General features: G+C 42.5%; 1 protein-coding gene across 49 annotated transcripts in view; it reads left to right on the top strand.

The window, feature by feature from the left end:
• The first annotated feature begins 619 nt into the window (after positions 1 to 619).
• CELF1 (CUGBP Elav-like family member 1) overlaps positions 620 to 15619 on the top strand; it is a 67790-nt gene continuing 52790 nt past the window's right edge. For 6 of the 49 annotated variants that reach the window (XM_070565152.1, XM_070565119.1, XM_070565110.1 and 3 more), the window contains exon 1: positions 744 to 904. The gene's annotated coding sequence lies outside the window, so the exon portion shown is untranslated. Of the gene's footprint in view, positions 905 to 2924; positions 3000 to 15619 lie in introns of all 49 variants that reach the window. The other 43 variants (XM_070565149.1, XM_070565148.1, XM_070565133.1 and 40 more) reach the window with 22 other exon arrangements.

The raw sequence follows: 15619 nt of genomic DNA, 5'->3' as shown, positions 1-15619 counted from the left end.
GATGCTGGGATTCCTGAGTCGCTCTGAAGGAGGTCTTTAGGGACCTAACCTGGGTTGTTTAAAATTTTTTTTTTCTGGGAGAAGCAGGGCTGGGCAAGCAGGTCTTAACCCTTATGAGCTCCCTAAGCATTGCAGGGATTTTTGCAAGGTTGTGCGTTCACACAGCGCATCGTCCTACCAGAAAGCACTCCCTTAACTCTGAAAGCGGGCAATGCACCCACATTCGGCGTTTCAGCAAAGAAGGAAGAAGGCCTAGATCCTGTTGCTTGTCTGCTGGGGCAGAAAGGAGGGTGTGTCATGTGCCCAGCGCTAGCCAAGCACCATCGCATTCACTCCTTCATTCATTCCTCAAATATTTTATTATGCGCATATTCCGTGCCAAGCAGAGGTCCTTGAGCACGAGGTCATTCAGAACTCCCGTGGCTGCGCTCCGCAGGGCCCAGAACTTCAGATTTGCAGACTGAGGTCTTCCCACCCTTCCCTCCAGTGGAGCGCCGAGACAAAGAGAGGCGTCCCTGCCGCTCCCTGGGCTGAGGGTTCCGCCCGCCGCCCCGGGGGCTTCGGCGCGGCTGCTTCTCCACTCCCCAGCCCGAGGGGGCGCTGCAGCGCCGCGCGCTCCGCCCGCCCCTGCGCGGCGCTCCGCTCCACTCGGCGCTGCGGGCGGCCCCGCGGTGGTACGTTCCCCCTCGCCACCTCCCCCTCCTCCTCGGCCCTCCCCGCCGGTGGTAGGTGCCGGAAGTGCCGCCATTTTGGGGTGTTCTGCTCTGGCGGCAGCGGCGGCGGCGGCGGTGGGACGCGGAGGCTCCCCCGGGACTCGGCCTCAGCAGCGAGGCGGCGGCGGCGGCGGCGGCTGCGGAGGCGCAGGCAGCAGCTGAGGCAGCGGCGGGCTCAGGTGCAGCCGCTGGTGAGTGCGGCGGCCGCGGGATAACGGGCCGCGGGCGGACGGGCGGGCGGGAGCGAGGGAGGGAAGGGAGGCAGGAGGGAGGCGCCGCGGGGCGGGTCCGGTCCGGGCGGCCGCGGGTCACAGGGCCCTCCGGGCGCGGCCGCTCCCCATTCCCCGCGCCCCCGGGGCAGCTCCGCGACCTCCTCCCTCGTGTCGGGGTCCCCCGCTCTCCGGGTCCCGCCGCGCTCGCCCGGCGCGTGCCCCCGCGCCCGGGGAGACCCGCCCTCCGCGTGGCCTTGCCCCCTCTGCCCGCGCCCTTTGCCTTCTGTCTCCGGGCTCAGAGGGCTTCGTTTCCTGCCCCGGGGTAGCTCCGTGCCAGACCCAGCCTGCCCTCCCCGGACACCCCTTCCCTGCTCCTATCGCCCCACGTGTTTCCAGCGCCCACCCCGGGGGGCGCCCAGGACCCCCGCTTCTGGAGGGCAGCGCTTCCCCGCGGGAGCCTCGAGAGCCCCCCGTCCCTCGCCCCAGATCCGCTCTGGCCTTGGCTCGCCCTCCCCCCGCATCAGGTGCTCACCCAGTCGTGGCCTAGTAGCTGGGCTGGAAACTCGCCCCGAGAGCACATTGACGAGCTCTCTTCGCAGGGGACCTGGCTTTGCCTTGAAAGCCGGTGGTTTCTCGGTTGTGGTCCTTGGGACAGGATGTTGTTTTAATTCTCTGAGATGATTGCACAGGCTCCAAGGAGCTTCTCGTTGGTTTAGGCTCATCCCCATAGTTGAGGGGAAGGTGGTGAGATTTAGGTCGGAGCCTGTTTAAGCAAAATGGAATCTTTTTTCTCATCAGCGGAGTTAATCCTGTGCTGTTACTACCCTGGAGTAGAAAGGCTGTCCAACAGTTTTAAGTAGCGAGACTGCTTCATAGTGTCTGCAGCGTAAAGAGGTTACAGATACCCGATGAGTCCTTTATAGGAGCTTCACCTTTTAAAGGTCTTTTCGCCGCCTTTGATTCTCTGGATTGGAGCGGCTTTCACTGCATTCTTTCCCCTTTTCCTCAAGTGTCGGGTGGGCTCTTTTTCCACCAGTGTGGCATCCCTCCGAGTGCTATGCAAGTTTGTTTCTCCTTAAATCTTTTGTGAGGGAGAAGGCGTCTCCACTTAGAATCACCCAGGGTTCTTTCTGTTTTAACATTAATGTGTCCCCTTGGAAGATCGTGGCGTTACCACGGCGTGCATCAAGTCTTGCTAGAGCTCCCCCCCCCCCCCCACCCCATGCCGGGTTTTATGTTCTCCTGGCTTTACTTACGGTGTGTGGTTTCTGCTCCTGAGTTAGCCAGGACTGAAGCATTGCTGTTGGTAAAGCAAAGCTGGAGCTTTCAGCTGTTGCTTTAACCAGGGTTTATGGTTCCCCCAGTGGTTCTTTCCTCTCCACTGTCCACCACCTGTTTCCATTAAGAATGGCGCTTGGCCCAGAGCATCGGTCTCAACTTCTCTCCAACCATTCATTCTTGCCCATGGGGCTTTCTGCTCCTACGACAGTATCTAGACTTAAAACCCATTAGCAGGCGGGGCTGTTGGAGATAGACTTATCTTTTCCAGCCCCTTTTCTGGTGAGGAAAACTGAGGGCCCCCAGAGGTTAAGTGACTTACTTGCCCAAGGGTACATACCAAGTGCTCCTAAAGCAGTCTCAAAACAGACTTTTTTTTTTTTTTTTTTTTTAACAATTCTATGAACTCTATTGCAAAGTGCCCTTTAAGGGGTGAGGAAATGGAAAGAGCCCTAGGCTTGACGTTCAAAGGCCTGGATTGTAATCCTTGCTCTGTCGGTTACTAGCTATACTACGGTGGCCCGAGTCACTCAGCCGTTCTGAGCCTCAGTTCGTTCTCACCTGCGAAATGGAGGGAGTAGTGTCTGTCTTACATGGTGCTAATTCAGCTTCAGTGTAGTAACTTGTGACAATGCTGGTGGTAGAGGAGGCAGACAGTGAAATCTGGAGCCAGAAGGATGTTTATTTTCCTAAAGATTTCCACTTATTTTTCTTGTTACAGAAGTTACAGATTCATTATAAAAAATACAGATAAACCAGAAAGGAGGAAACTCACCCTCAGTCCCACCACTCAGAGGTGATTGTTAATCTTTGATCTTTATCATCCTTTTTATATGCTACAGAAATGTTTATTATTTTGTTATGTTTTTAAGATTTAATGATATATAGTAGGCACAGTTTAAAGACCACGTTTTAAATGGTGCCGTATCTTTTATTTTTTTTTGAGGAAGATTAGCCCTGAGTTAACTATTGCCAATCTTCCTCTTTTGCTGAGGAAGACTGGCCCTGAACTGACATCCATCCCCATCTTCCTCTACTTTATATATAGGACGCCTACCACAGCATGGCTTTTGCCAAGCAGTGGCATGTCCGCACCTGGGGTCCTAACTGGCAAACCCCGGGCCACCGAGAAGCAGAACACGTGCTGCGCCACCGGCCGGCCCTGGTGCCATATTTTTAATAGCTCCAGCACATATGAAGTAGGCCAGTGGATATCCAAGCACGGGAGCAGAGAAGTTGCCCTTTTAAATTTATGCTGGGCTGCAAGAAGAGGAGGAAAGAAAGGGCAGAGATCTAATGTTTATTGTGTGTCTACTGTGGTATTTTCTTTAAAAGAGGTTTGGGCTCTGCTACTAAATGTAGAGCGTGAGTCCTGAATTCCATGTCCCTTCCTGTGACTACCACTGCAGCTTCTTTAACTTAATTTTCCTGTGAGGCTGGACGTAATAAGGAAGTGGGAGGTTAGAAGGTGGTGGGGCCTTGGAAAGGGAAAGAGAAGAGCTGTCACCTGAAGGCCAGGGTGAAGAAGTTGGAGGAAGTAGGAGCCTAGACTCCTCTGCTCAAGGCTTTGGGTACTTCCAGCAAATTGCTCTGTTTTCTTTGAACCTGTGAATGACAGGATTTGTTAAGCTGTTTCCTCTGCCTTTTTTTTTTCTTTAACAGCTTCATTGAGATTAATTCACATGCTATACTAGTCATTGGTTTTTGGTGTATTAGGTTATTAATTTAAAAAATTGTTAAATATATGTTAGAAAATTTGCCATTTTAACCAATTTTTTAATATTTACATTTTTTTAACGTGGTGAAAACACAACATAAAGTTTACCATCTTAACTATTTTTGGGGTGTGCAGTTCTGTAGCATTAAGTGCATTCCCATTATTGGGAAACAGATCTCCAGAACTTTTTCATCTTGCAAATCTGAAACTTTATACATTAAACAACTCCTCTTTTCTCCCCATCCTAGCTTGTGGTAACCACCATTCTGCCTTCTGTTTCTGTGAATTTGGCTACTTTCAGATACCTCATATAAGTGGAGTTAGACAGTATTTGGCTTTTTGTGACTGGCTTATTTCACTTACCATAATATCTTTAAGGTTCATCCATGTTGTAGCATGTGACTGGATTTCCTGTTTTTAAAGGCGGAGTTATATTCTGTTGTGTGTGTCTACCACGTTTTGTTTATCCGTTCATCTGTTGACGGACATGAGTTGTTTCTACCTTTTGGCCATTGTGATTAGTGCTGCTATGAACATGGGTGTGCAGATATCTCTTTGAGAACCTTCTTTCAGTTCTTTTCCATAACACACAGAAATGGGATTGCTGGATTATATGGTAGTTCTCGTTTTAATTTTTTGAGAAACCTCCATACTGTTTTCCGTAGTGGTTATACCAGTTTACAGACCCACCAATAGTGCTCAAGAGTTCCAGTCTCCACATCCTCACCAACATTCGTTATTTTCTTTTTTTTTCCTCCAATTTAAATAGTAGCTATCCTAATGGGTGTGAGGTGCTATCTCATTGTGATTTTGATGTGCATTTCTCTGATTAATGATGTTGAACCTCTTTTCATATGCTTGGCCATTTGTATATTATATTTGCAGAAATGTCTATTCGAGTCCTTTGCCCATTTTTTAAATCAGTTTATTAGACTTTTTTGTTGAGTTATATAGTTCTTTATATATTCTCAATGTTAAGCCTTTATCAGATATATGATTTGGAGATACTTTCTCCCTTGCCTTTTCACTCTGTTGATTGTGTCCTTTGATAACACAGAAGTTTTCAAGTTTGATGTAGTCCTGTTTGTCTGTTTTTGCTTTCATTGTTTGTGCTTTTGGTGTCTTATCCAAGAAATCACTGCCAAGTCCAGTGCCATGAAGCTTATGCCCTATGTTTTCTTCTAGGAGTTTTATAGTTTTAGGTTTAGGTCATTTTAACCATTTTTAAGAGTATAATTCATTGACTATTAAGTACATTCACAGTGTTGTGCAATCATCACCACTATTTATTTCCATAATGTTTTCTTCACCTGAAACAGAAACTCGAACCATTAAGCAATAGCTCCCCATTCTCCCTCCTCTCAGCCACTAATAACCTCTAGTCTACTTTCTGTCTCTGTGATTTTGCCTATTCTGGATAGTTGATATAACTGGAATCATGCAATATTTGCCCTTTTGTGTCTGTCTTCTTTCACTTAGCATGATGTTTTCAAGATTCATCCATGTTGTTGGATATATCAGGATTTCATTCCTTTTTGAGGCGGAATTCCTCTGTTTTTTTGAGGCCAGGGATGTCTTTTTCATCTTGATATCTTGCCCTTTCTTGGAACTCCACAAAGGATGTTGAATTGATTAGAATTCATGCTTTTCATGTGGATTGCCAATCACAGAGGTATGTCCGCTGATATGCTCAAATCTCTTGAAAATTCCAACATATCAGTGGGCATAAAAGTGTATAGCAGTAATCCAAATAACAGTTAATAGCATCGTTTCTAATTTCTAATCTGATTATATTTTCCAATCTTTGAAGGTACAGCATTTTCAAAACATGGTTTGTATATGGAAAAAGTGTCACATGAGGAGAATGAGAATAGGCAAATTTCCGCTTTGCTTTATAACTGACTATAATATATGAGTGGTTTTTGTTAGAGAAGGTAGACTGATCTCCAGGTATTCCATATTGTGTAGAGAGAAGTTTATAAACCTGGTATTTCATGGCCTGGTTAGAATAAATGATACTTTCAGGGTAAGAGCATTTCGAAGGTAATCATAGGCCTCCCAGTTTGTTTCAGTATGAACAAAGCTATTCAGATTATTCTCATGCATGAAAGGCTTTCTTCTTAAGAGGAGCTGCTGCTCCCTTTTTTGGAGGTTCATAACTGCTTTTGATCTGCTTGATTGTCTCGTTTTCCTCTTCTTCCTTTTTGGACATAGTCTCCCACTCCATTTTCCTTCTCTCTAGTAATAAAGGGCATTTGGTATTAATCCTTGGGGCATGGGATGAACTGGAAGTTTTATTCAGCCAACCCTGTTGTCCCAAAGAGGTATTACAGCCCTCACAGTCCTTAACACGTGGGACTTTATGTTAGTGTCAGGGAGGAGAGATATATACCTTTTTTTCCAAAAAACATGAACCATTCTTTTGTTCAGAACTATTCCTTGATTCTTGATTATTTTTGATAATAGAAATAGAATGTATCATGGAAGTTGAAGTATTTCAGAAATATAGTTTGAACCAGAAATTGACTTTCTATGTAGCCTTTTTGAGTGGAATTTCTAACAAATGTCAGAGTTGATTGCTATTAATATAATTGTGTATTTACCTGCGCACTCCTTCCTTAGAGGTACTGTGGCATGATGAAATGGTCAAAGGGCAAGTAAAATACAAACAAGAAATTTTTAGCAAAACCTGGAGAATTAGTCTTCCTACAGTTGACAGTTAATTCCTTGGTTTTTGAGTCCTTAAAATGGAAACTTGTGATTTGAAAGAAGGATCTGACTTGAATGGCGTTTATAAGCATAGCTTGGAAGGAATAGGTGTGACAGCTCTGGCTAATGAGCTTAAAATTTGGGACCATCACTAAGTGACCTAAACATTTCTGGGTCTGTTTTCTGATCTTTAAAATGGAGATACCAACATGGAATGGTAATTTGAGAATTAATTGAGATAACTTATGCTAGGCACTGAACAGTGCCTGGTACAGTGTTGATAATGCTATTTCCTTTTTTCATCTGTAAAAATGGGCAAGCAGTATTACTTAACTCATGGATCAGTAATGCAGTTAAGCCAAATAAAATGACACAGTTAAAATGCCTAGCAGTGCGGTACCTAGACAGGCAGTGACTACTAAGTCAATGTTCCTTTCATTTCCCCTTTGGGGTGTATTTTGTTTTGCATTTTCCTTTTTCTGTTGTATGCTCATGCTTAAGGTATGAGATGGTGTCCTAAAGTCCAATTTGGGCATCTGTAATGTTTTGCTACGCAGGGCATTCTTCCCCATAGAACTTTTGAGCTCGTTGTTTCCTCTGGAATGCTTGGGTAATATGGTTTCCTAGACTCATCCTCACTGTCTTTGCTTCATGTGAGAGTCTGTTGTTTGGAGTCTTTTACATTCGTAGAAAACTGAAAAATGCAGATTAGTATGTTATTGGATTTGTTATAGGAGTGGAGGGAGGGGAGGGAGGGCTCTAATATTTAGAGTTATAATGTAGCTGAATGAGTTAGATTTAACTATTTGCTTTATAAACTGTTTTGTATCAAGAATCCTTATCTGAGCTTTGTAATTTGTTAAAGACGGTTTTCTTGATGAGATCTTTGTAATTGTAACTTTGCCTTTGTCATGAAATTGACTGTTAGAATCTCCTTAAAGTAGGGGTTTCCTTACAGAATTAATGAGAACTGTTCTATAGTTATTTTTTAACCTCCGCTATTCTATGGAGGCCATGGGCATATAGTTGTTTATTTTAAAGTTCTTTGAGTTCTAGACCTGGAAAATTTTTAAGGAATATTTTGTATCCATCATAAACCTCCATATTGACTTACCATATTCTTTCTGCTAAGGAAATCTTTAATTCTCCTAAAAACTTTATCTCATAGGCTAGAAGGATAAATACCAACATTTTCTCTGGGCATTGGGACATGAGTGGTTTTTTGTTCTTCATACTTACCATTGTTTTTAAATTTTTATACAGAGAACATGAATTTCGTGAATATGAAAAGTTACATTAAAGTTAGGCTTTTTTCCTCAAGGGATAAGAAAGGTTAGTTAGAGGAGACTGAGTATAATGTATTTCATCATCTTGAATGATTTAAAGCTTTTTAACTCTTAGAGCTTTGTGCAGTTCTGATGTGACCCTCAATCAGCTGACCTTTCCCCCACTTTACAAGAAACGGACTCACTTTCAGAACAGCTTTTGGATTGTAATACTGTGATGTTTCTCTTCCTCACTTAGAAAGTATGGCAGCAAACAGAGAGAGGAATAGTGGTTCTGAGTTTAGAGCTGCGGTGCCATCTGATGGGTCTCACTTAGTTGATTTTAATATGCCTTTTGGGATCTGTTCGTAGGTGCAGAGTGTGGCTTTAGAAAGAACTGTCCGCTAACTTTCTGACCTGCATGGACGGCCAACTCTTCTTTTTACAGCAGTGTTCAGCTTTGACAAGATGAAGCTGAATATCACTTTTTCGCCATGTTGAAACTCCCTTAAAACTTTATTTTCGAGTTAGGAGATGTCTTTAGTTTGGGGATTATGCAAAATGAAGTCTTTTGGTTCCAAAGCTGTTTAATTTTATAGTGCTATACTTTTAATTTTGAAAGGTCAGTAGTTTTCATTTACATAACATTGCTACTCTTCAGCAAAAGAATCGTTAAATTAGAGTCTGTCACCACTTTCTCATTGTTCTTTTACCTTTTTGTTTCCTGTGAGATTGAAGCAAACTCTTGCAGAGTCTGTGGGAATGTGTGATATTTTGGTGATAATGTTGGGTAACTAATAGTCTATTGTGAGTAGACTATCTTTTTTAATGCAATTATTTGGACATCTGTTAAGTTTTTGCTGCTTTCTGTTCTGTACAGATAATTTACTGTAGGCTCTTCTCAGTTTCTTTGTGCTTGTAGCTTTTGTGTGTGGGAAACAGTCGTCTTTTCTGCCCTGATCCCCTCCCCTCACACTACCGTCACATAGCTTGGCTAGTGTTTCTTTCTCTCCTGCATGTATTCTGTCTGCATGATGCTGCTAACTTACCTTGCCAGGTTGGGTGGGATACTACCAGTGAGCAACACTGGTGCCATCCTGTTGGCTGCCTGCTGTCTGAGTGAGAGTCTTAGGGGGTCCAGGGAGTGAAAGGAAGTCAGGGTGGTGGTGACAAGCAACTTGCACATGTATAACTGAGATTCATCAGCTAGCTCGTTATTACTGTACGTTGAAGCAGTACTGCTTTGGGGTCATAGTCATTTTAAACCTTACAGCAGGCTTTCAACAAGGATATCTCGCTGGAAGCTGTTTAGGTGGTAAACGATTATTTATTCCTTCAGTCCATATTTCTTAGATGGCTAGAGCAGGAGGAGCAGGCTTCACTTTTGTGTTCTTCAGCCCTTCCCAGCTCGTGGTTCAGTTTCTGTTTGTCATATAGTGCACAGCTGACCTTCATCATGAAGCTTTTCTTGTTCATTCCAGTACTTTATCATAGGATATTATTTAGTATTTTATTGATGATACATATTTTTCATTTCAGCAAGTTTGTTTTTTTTTTTTTTTTTTTGAGGAAGATTAGCCCTGAGCTAACTGCTGCCAATCCTCCTCTTTTTGCTGAGGAAGACTGGCCCTGAGCTCACATCTGTGCCCATCTTCCTCTACTTTATATGTGGGATGCCTACCACAGCATGATTTGCCAAGTGGTGCCATGTCCGCACCCGGGATCTGAACTGGCGAATCCCAGGCCACCGAAGTGGAATGTGGGCACTTAACTGCTGTGCCACCGGCCTGCCCCAAGATTTTAAGCTTTTTGAGGAGTCAGACACAGTCCCTACCCTAATTATACTCCGTGACTTATCTTTCTTGTAACAGTTTATTGATCCGGGATTGGACACTAACCCAAGCTGGGCAAATCAGTTTCTTCTCGGAATTGGAGATTGGAACTGAGAATCGCGTCTTTAGGGAACAAACAGTGTATCTGAATTCAGAGAACTTAAAACATATAAACTCAGATGCTGTGGCGCAGCCAAGTTCAGGCTCATGCATGTGGAAGCAGCAAAGGCCTAGTCTGCAGGGAGGGAGAATTGAGTAGATTCATCCAGAAGGAAGCATAGATGAAAAGTGCAGCTCTGGAGAGAGAGGTGGACATCCACCTGCAGAAGAGCAGCCTGGGTGCATAAAGGCTTTCCAGGTGTGGCCCTGTTGTCCTTTTTTTTTAAAGACTTTATTTTTTTATTTTCTCCCAAAGCCCCCAGTACATAGTTGTGCATTTTTTAGTTGTGGGTCCTTCCAGCTGTGGCATGTGGGATGCCTCCTCAGCGTGGTTTGATGAGCGGTGCCATGTCTGCGCCCAGCATTCGAATTGGTGAAACTCTGGGCCACTGAAGCAGAGCGTGCAAACCTGACCACTCGGCCACCGGGCCGATCCCCCTGTTGTACTTTCTGCCTTTGGGTTTCCTGAGATACTCCAGTATCCTTTCAATTAATTCCGTTTTTTGCTTAAGCTAGTTTGAAGGAGATTTCTCTTAATTACAACCAGGAGGGCTTTGAAAAAGACACAGAGTACAGAGCTCCGCCTAGTATTTCCTAAATTCATTTGAATTTTACAGTAGTCGACTGAGGATCCTGGCTCTTTGGAAGATTGCCCTTTTTCCCTTAACAACCTCCCCACCCCCAGCCTTAGGCTGTGGGGGTCTTGGCTCCTTTGGGCTCTTGGCTCCTTTGTCCATAGTGTAGACATTCACCTATATTGTTGCTTTTGGTGTGTAGAGTGCTTTTCTCTGGTGCTTTGCCAGATCAAGATTGAGGTTTTATTTTGTTTTTTACAAGTTTTTAATGATTATTTGCTTATAACTAGTTCTTTTAGAGATGTAAGACAGATAATAAAATAATAGTGCTGTTTCAGATAGGAAACTTAAAGTGAGCTGCCATTTTTAAAGCATTTTTTGTGAGGCATTTGGATTAAGTCCTTTCTTCATTTCTAGTTAAGTAACACGTTTGTTAAGTAACACACTGATTGTTTAAAAAAAAAGTTGATGGACTTGAGTGGAACACAATAATGTGGGTTGAACAGCAGTTGAGACTTTAAACAAAGGGTAATGGTGAGTGGCTCTGTGCCCAGTTGATGAAGTCTGTCTGGTCCCGGCTCAGTTAGTAACTTCATGAATGGTCTGTGATAGGAGCATCACAGTGGTGTTTTTCTCTCTGAGCAATGTTAATGAGGGAGTGAGGGAAGCTTTGAGAGAGACAGTTTAATGCTTCTAATTTGGTTTTTTTCTTCCTGTGATCATTTGGTTTCTGTTAAGTTGAAAGACTTTATTTCAGAGAAATAAAGAGAAATTTCCTATAATATTAATGAGCAAGAATTAAAAAGAGACGAGAGCCAGCTTTGAAATGTGGATTTGTATGCAACTAGAAAGGAATAGATTTGCAGGATGGGAAAAGCTGGAAGCCGTTCTTTGATGTTGGAGGCCAAATTCTTGCAAGTATGTACCTAAGCCGTGTCATGCCTTCCTGTGGTGTGTGCGGAGCACTGAAGCGAGTGCCGTGCAGAGAGGACATCTTGCAGTCCGCAGCACTTCCTTGTGTGGGGCCCTTCCACAAAGTGATGCTCCATAAATCTTTGTTTGATCGAATGGCACTTTAGTTGTATGTTTTGAGACAGTTCAATACTAAGGACTAGTAATAGGAAAAAAACTTTTAAAATGGAAGTTCCGTGAATTTCTTGTTTGTTCAAATCATTGTTTTTTGAAGATAATCAGTACTTGAAAACTCCAAAGGGTTTTCGGAAAAAACGTAAGCAGCTTTCCATAGAAAGACGTTAAGTTGGCTAAGATTTGTACTATAAAAGCTTTTGTGTAGCTCTGATCTTGAAACCTCATATTGTATATTGCCTGGACAAAATGAGAAGGCTCCTGGACAACCCTGATTCTAGCTCTGTTCTCTGTAGCTCCAGAGAATAAGAAAAGGAAAATTTGATACTGCTGGCAGTCTATGTTCTCCTGCTTTTCTGGGCCAACACATGCATTTAAAAATGAAATCAAGGAAACTGTAAACCAGCAGTAAAAATGCATAAAGCACCCAGGAGTTTGCCTCCTCTCACGCCCTGTGGCCTTAGTCTCTCCTTTCTGTCTTTAGACTGTCTGATATTAAGCTAATGTGGCAAAACTGTGCTCTGGGCTTCTCCTTCACATTTCCTCCTCAGGTTTATGGGAACTAATCATAGAAAGACACCATGTTTGTTATGTATTTGTTGTTTTTGTATGCTGTTTCTGTCTAATAACCTCTGGATACATTTACAAGTGCAAAAAATATACTCGCAGACTTCTTTACTAAACTAATTTGGGTTATAGATTGTGGTGATGCGATTGGGAAGTTATTTAAAAATAACCCTTTGGACCTGCTCCAGGAAAGCTTAGGTGAGTAAATATATCAGAATCAAATAGGATATTTCTATGGAATACCTTGATGCCTGTTGTTTACTTTTAGCTGACTATATCGTGTCTCCTTCGATCCATTTTGTTTTTTTCTTTAGACTTATGGAATTTGAGATTGCTGTTTTACTCTTTTTCTTTCTTTCTTTCTTTCTTTCTTTTTTAGGTGAGGAAGATTGGCCTTGAGCTAACATCTGTGCCAGTCTTCCTCTATTTTGTCTGTGGTATGCCACCATAGCATGGCTTGATGAGCGGTGTGTAGATCTGAACCTGTGAACCCTGGGCCAATGAAATGGAGCTCGTAAACTTAATCACTACACCACCAGCTGGCCCCTAATATGCTTGTGAATTTGGTTTCAACACATTTTATCTTAGTGGCATTTATCTTTTCAATAATTAAGTATTAGTTTGAAGTCAGTCAAAGACTTATGAGCACAGGGACACTCTTGAGCTTTGTTCCAGGTACCTTCTAGCTCTCAAGTTATTGTGGATCAGGCCTAGGATAGCTGAACTTCTAGAGTATTATTATGAAATCAAGTGCTATTTTTATTTATTCATGTTCATTTGACTGGTGTAACTTTGCTCTGGGCTAAGTGAGACCTAGAGAAAGACTCCACTCTGTTCCGGGAAGCATACAACTTAGAAAAATGTTTTCTTTTGAATTCTGACTGCTCCACTTCTCTGAACAAACCAGATCCATGGATGGGACTTAGAAATGATCTGTTTTCTTAAGGTATCTTCTAACAGAATGGGTCTCGGGGGAGCTGAGTGGCGGCACACATTTAGCTGGGAGTTGTAGTCATCTCCCTGAATATATCCCCTTTGTCCACACGCAGCAATTTTGGAGGCAGACTTGGAATTTACACGTACGGTCCTCTGTTCTGGTCCACTTTGATTTATTTTATAGTCAGTTCTATTTATTATAATTATATTTTGTGTGTCTGATACATTTCTAACAATCTTATAGGGAAGCTGAAGTTTCTTGAGTAGAAACTTGCTTTGGAGAACTTTGAAGTCTTGATAGGAAAAATACTAAATAATATAATTTATGAAATGTGATGATTTGGAAAGAAATGGCAGCATACATAGGTCACTGAAACTTCATAGACTTTGTATTTATTTGTTTTCATGAATAGGGAGGGGAAAGATTAAGACTTGAATATGTTTAACTCTTCTTTTGCAGGAGAGAGTCACTAAAACAGTTGTTAATATTTCTTCAGAATTCTATATGACGTGGTAATATTTCTTGAAGGCAGTTTGCCGAAGAAGAATTCGATTAGGCTTTCTGAGTTGCCAGATCCAGCCCATCAAAAAAATGCTGTGACCAAAAAAAAAAAGCAAGCCTGCTAGATCCACCCCCAGGAATCCCAGTGGGTCCCCATGGTAACAACCTCCTTGCTTACAACTTGTCACTGTGTAACTGTCACTGGGGTTCAAAGAAAAGCCAGTATATCAAGAACTGTGTGGCATTAACTACTCCTTGATAAAATGCTGTTGCACATTTGCAACGAGCCAGAAATAGAAAGTTAAAGGTTTTAATTTCTGTTTCATTAATTAGATACTTAAAACAGCTGCCTAATTATGGTAAGGTGCAGCAGTGGGAAGGTGGTGGGTGGCAGTGGCAGGCATAGGAGGAAGCCATAGGCTCAGAGTGTTAGAATCTGAGATTTTTCTTCTGTAATCCTTTCATTTTGCAGATGAGGAAAGTGAAATGCCTTACTTAAGTTCACATAGAAGCAGAAGCAGGATTCTAGCCCAGGCTTGTCATTTTCTAGCACACTTTTCTGCTGTCTCCACCCACATGTTGGATTTACCACGCCTCTACTTTTCATAAATGAAGTTTCTGAGGTCAGGAAAGAACCTTAGAGGTCACGCAGGGGAACTTTGTACCCAGTGAAGGAGTCCTTCTACAGCAGCCTGGGCAGGCGGCTTCGCCGCTTCCCTCTGCCTTCAGTTGGGGGTTACTTACCTAGTTAGCAAAAGCCCCACTGCCTGAGTTCAGAGAGAAGAGAGTTTTACATGGATTTCCCATTTTAAAGCTATATGCTTTGTTTTTCTCCCCTTACAAAATAGCAATTGAAAATCAGACCCCAGTGTTTTTCATTAGCCTGTTTATCTCCATTTAAGTCATCCTTGTCAGTCATGACAAGACAGTAATTTGTTAAAAGAATTATGTCATACCTAAACCCTAGAGCTTTGAAAAGATAATGCCCTATTTAGAACAAGCTAGTCCTCTAAGAGGTGGGAGGGAAGAGATGATAAATGCTGTATTCAGCTTAAAGTACTTTAAAGAGTATTTAATGGATGAGATGACTGAGGTAAAGAGTATCAAAAGAGGCCTCAAAATAGTTTAAAAGCCAAACAGGCAAGTGGTTTTGTATTTTTTGTAGTGTGCGTGCGAATGCTTTTGTCGTTGTTTAGAGTAGGTTCATTTACACAAAAGTGCGCTTTCAGTTCAAAGCCAAGATTATTTTGGTGAGTATTAATTACATATACCAAAAAAGGGATTTTTAGATCCATTGTTGGGATGGCCCTGTCGCTCAGTATGCCAGTCCTTTCATGCCCTTGTCAGTAAGTGCTTCACTCTCCTTACCCTTCTCCCCTTTCCACACTGCTTGAAAGGTAGTAATAGTAGACATGTAAAATTATTAGCTTGAGATTTTTTATGCCTCTTGAGCAAAGCACAAATGCATATTTTCTAATAAGATATACAGAAATGTTTTCAGCTTCTTATAATAGAGATTTTTTTTCCTCGAAGAACTTACCATACCTAAAAATGGAGAATTTGGCTCCAATATTAATTTTTCTTTTTGTCTTACCAGAAAATTAAAGTGAAAATGCTGTTGGCAGGCTTTTGCTGTCTTGACTTCAACACAGTAGAGAATGCTATAATGAAAATGTGGCTGAGTTTTTAATATTCTGGAATTTCATGACCACCAGCACTTCTTGTTGTGCAGCCAAGGTAATTAAGGTAATCAGATATTGTAGTCATTAGCAGGTGTGGCCTGGCTCTGAAAGAAATCTCTCATCCTAGCTTCATCCACAGTGCTATTTATTTTTTATATTTATTTATAAAACGTTTATTTTTTAGTTGTTATTCTGCCTCTTAATTTGACTAGTGAACTTTTGCATAAAAGTTCATTGTACAGAGTTTTCCTTGATAAGAAAGTCTGCCAGATTACATCGTAATGAAAGAAACTAGAAATTAGACTTTGCATTGACAGTGGGGGAAGAGACAGACAGACAGACAGAGGTGGGGAAGGAGGGAGAGAGAGATGGTTGCTTCCTTACCA

Source organism: Equus przewalskii, chromosome 11 (assembly GCF_037783145.1).
Source record: "Equus przewalskii isolate Varuska chromosome 11, EquPr2, whole genome shotgun sequence".
Classification (NCBI taxonomy): Eukaryota; Metazoa; Chordata; class Mammalia; order Perissodactyla; family Equidae; genus Equus; species Equus przewalskii.
Note: the sequence above shows the minus strand (reverse complement) of the source record. Positions and strands in the feature narration are given on the sequence as shown.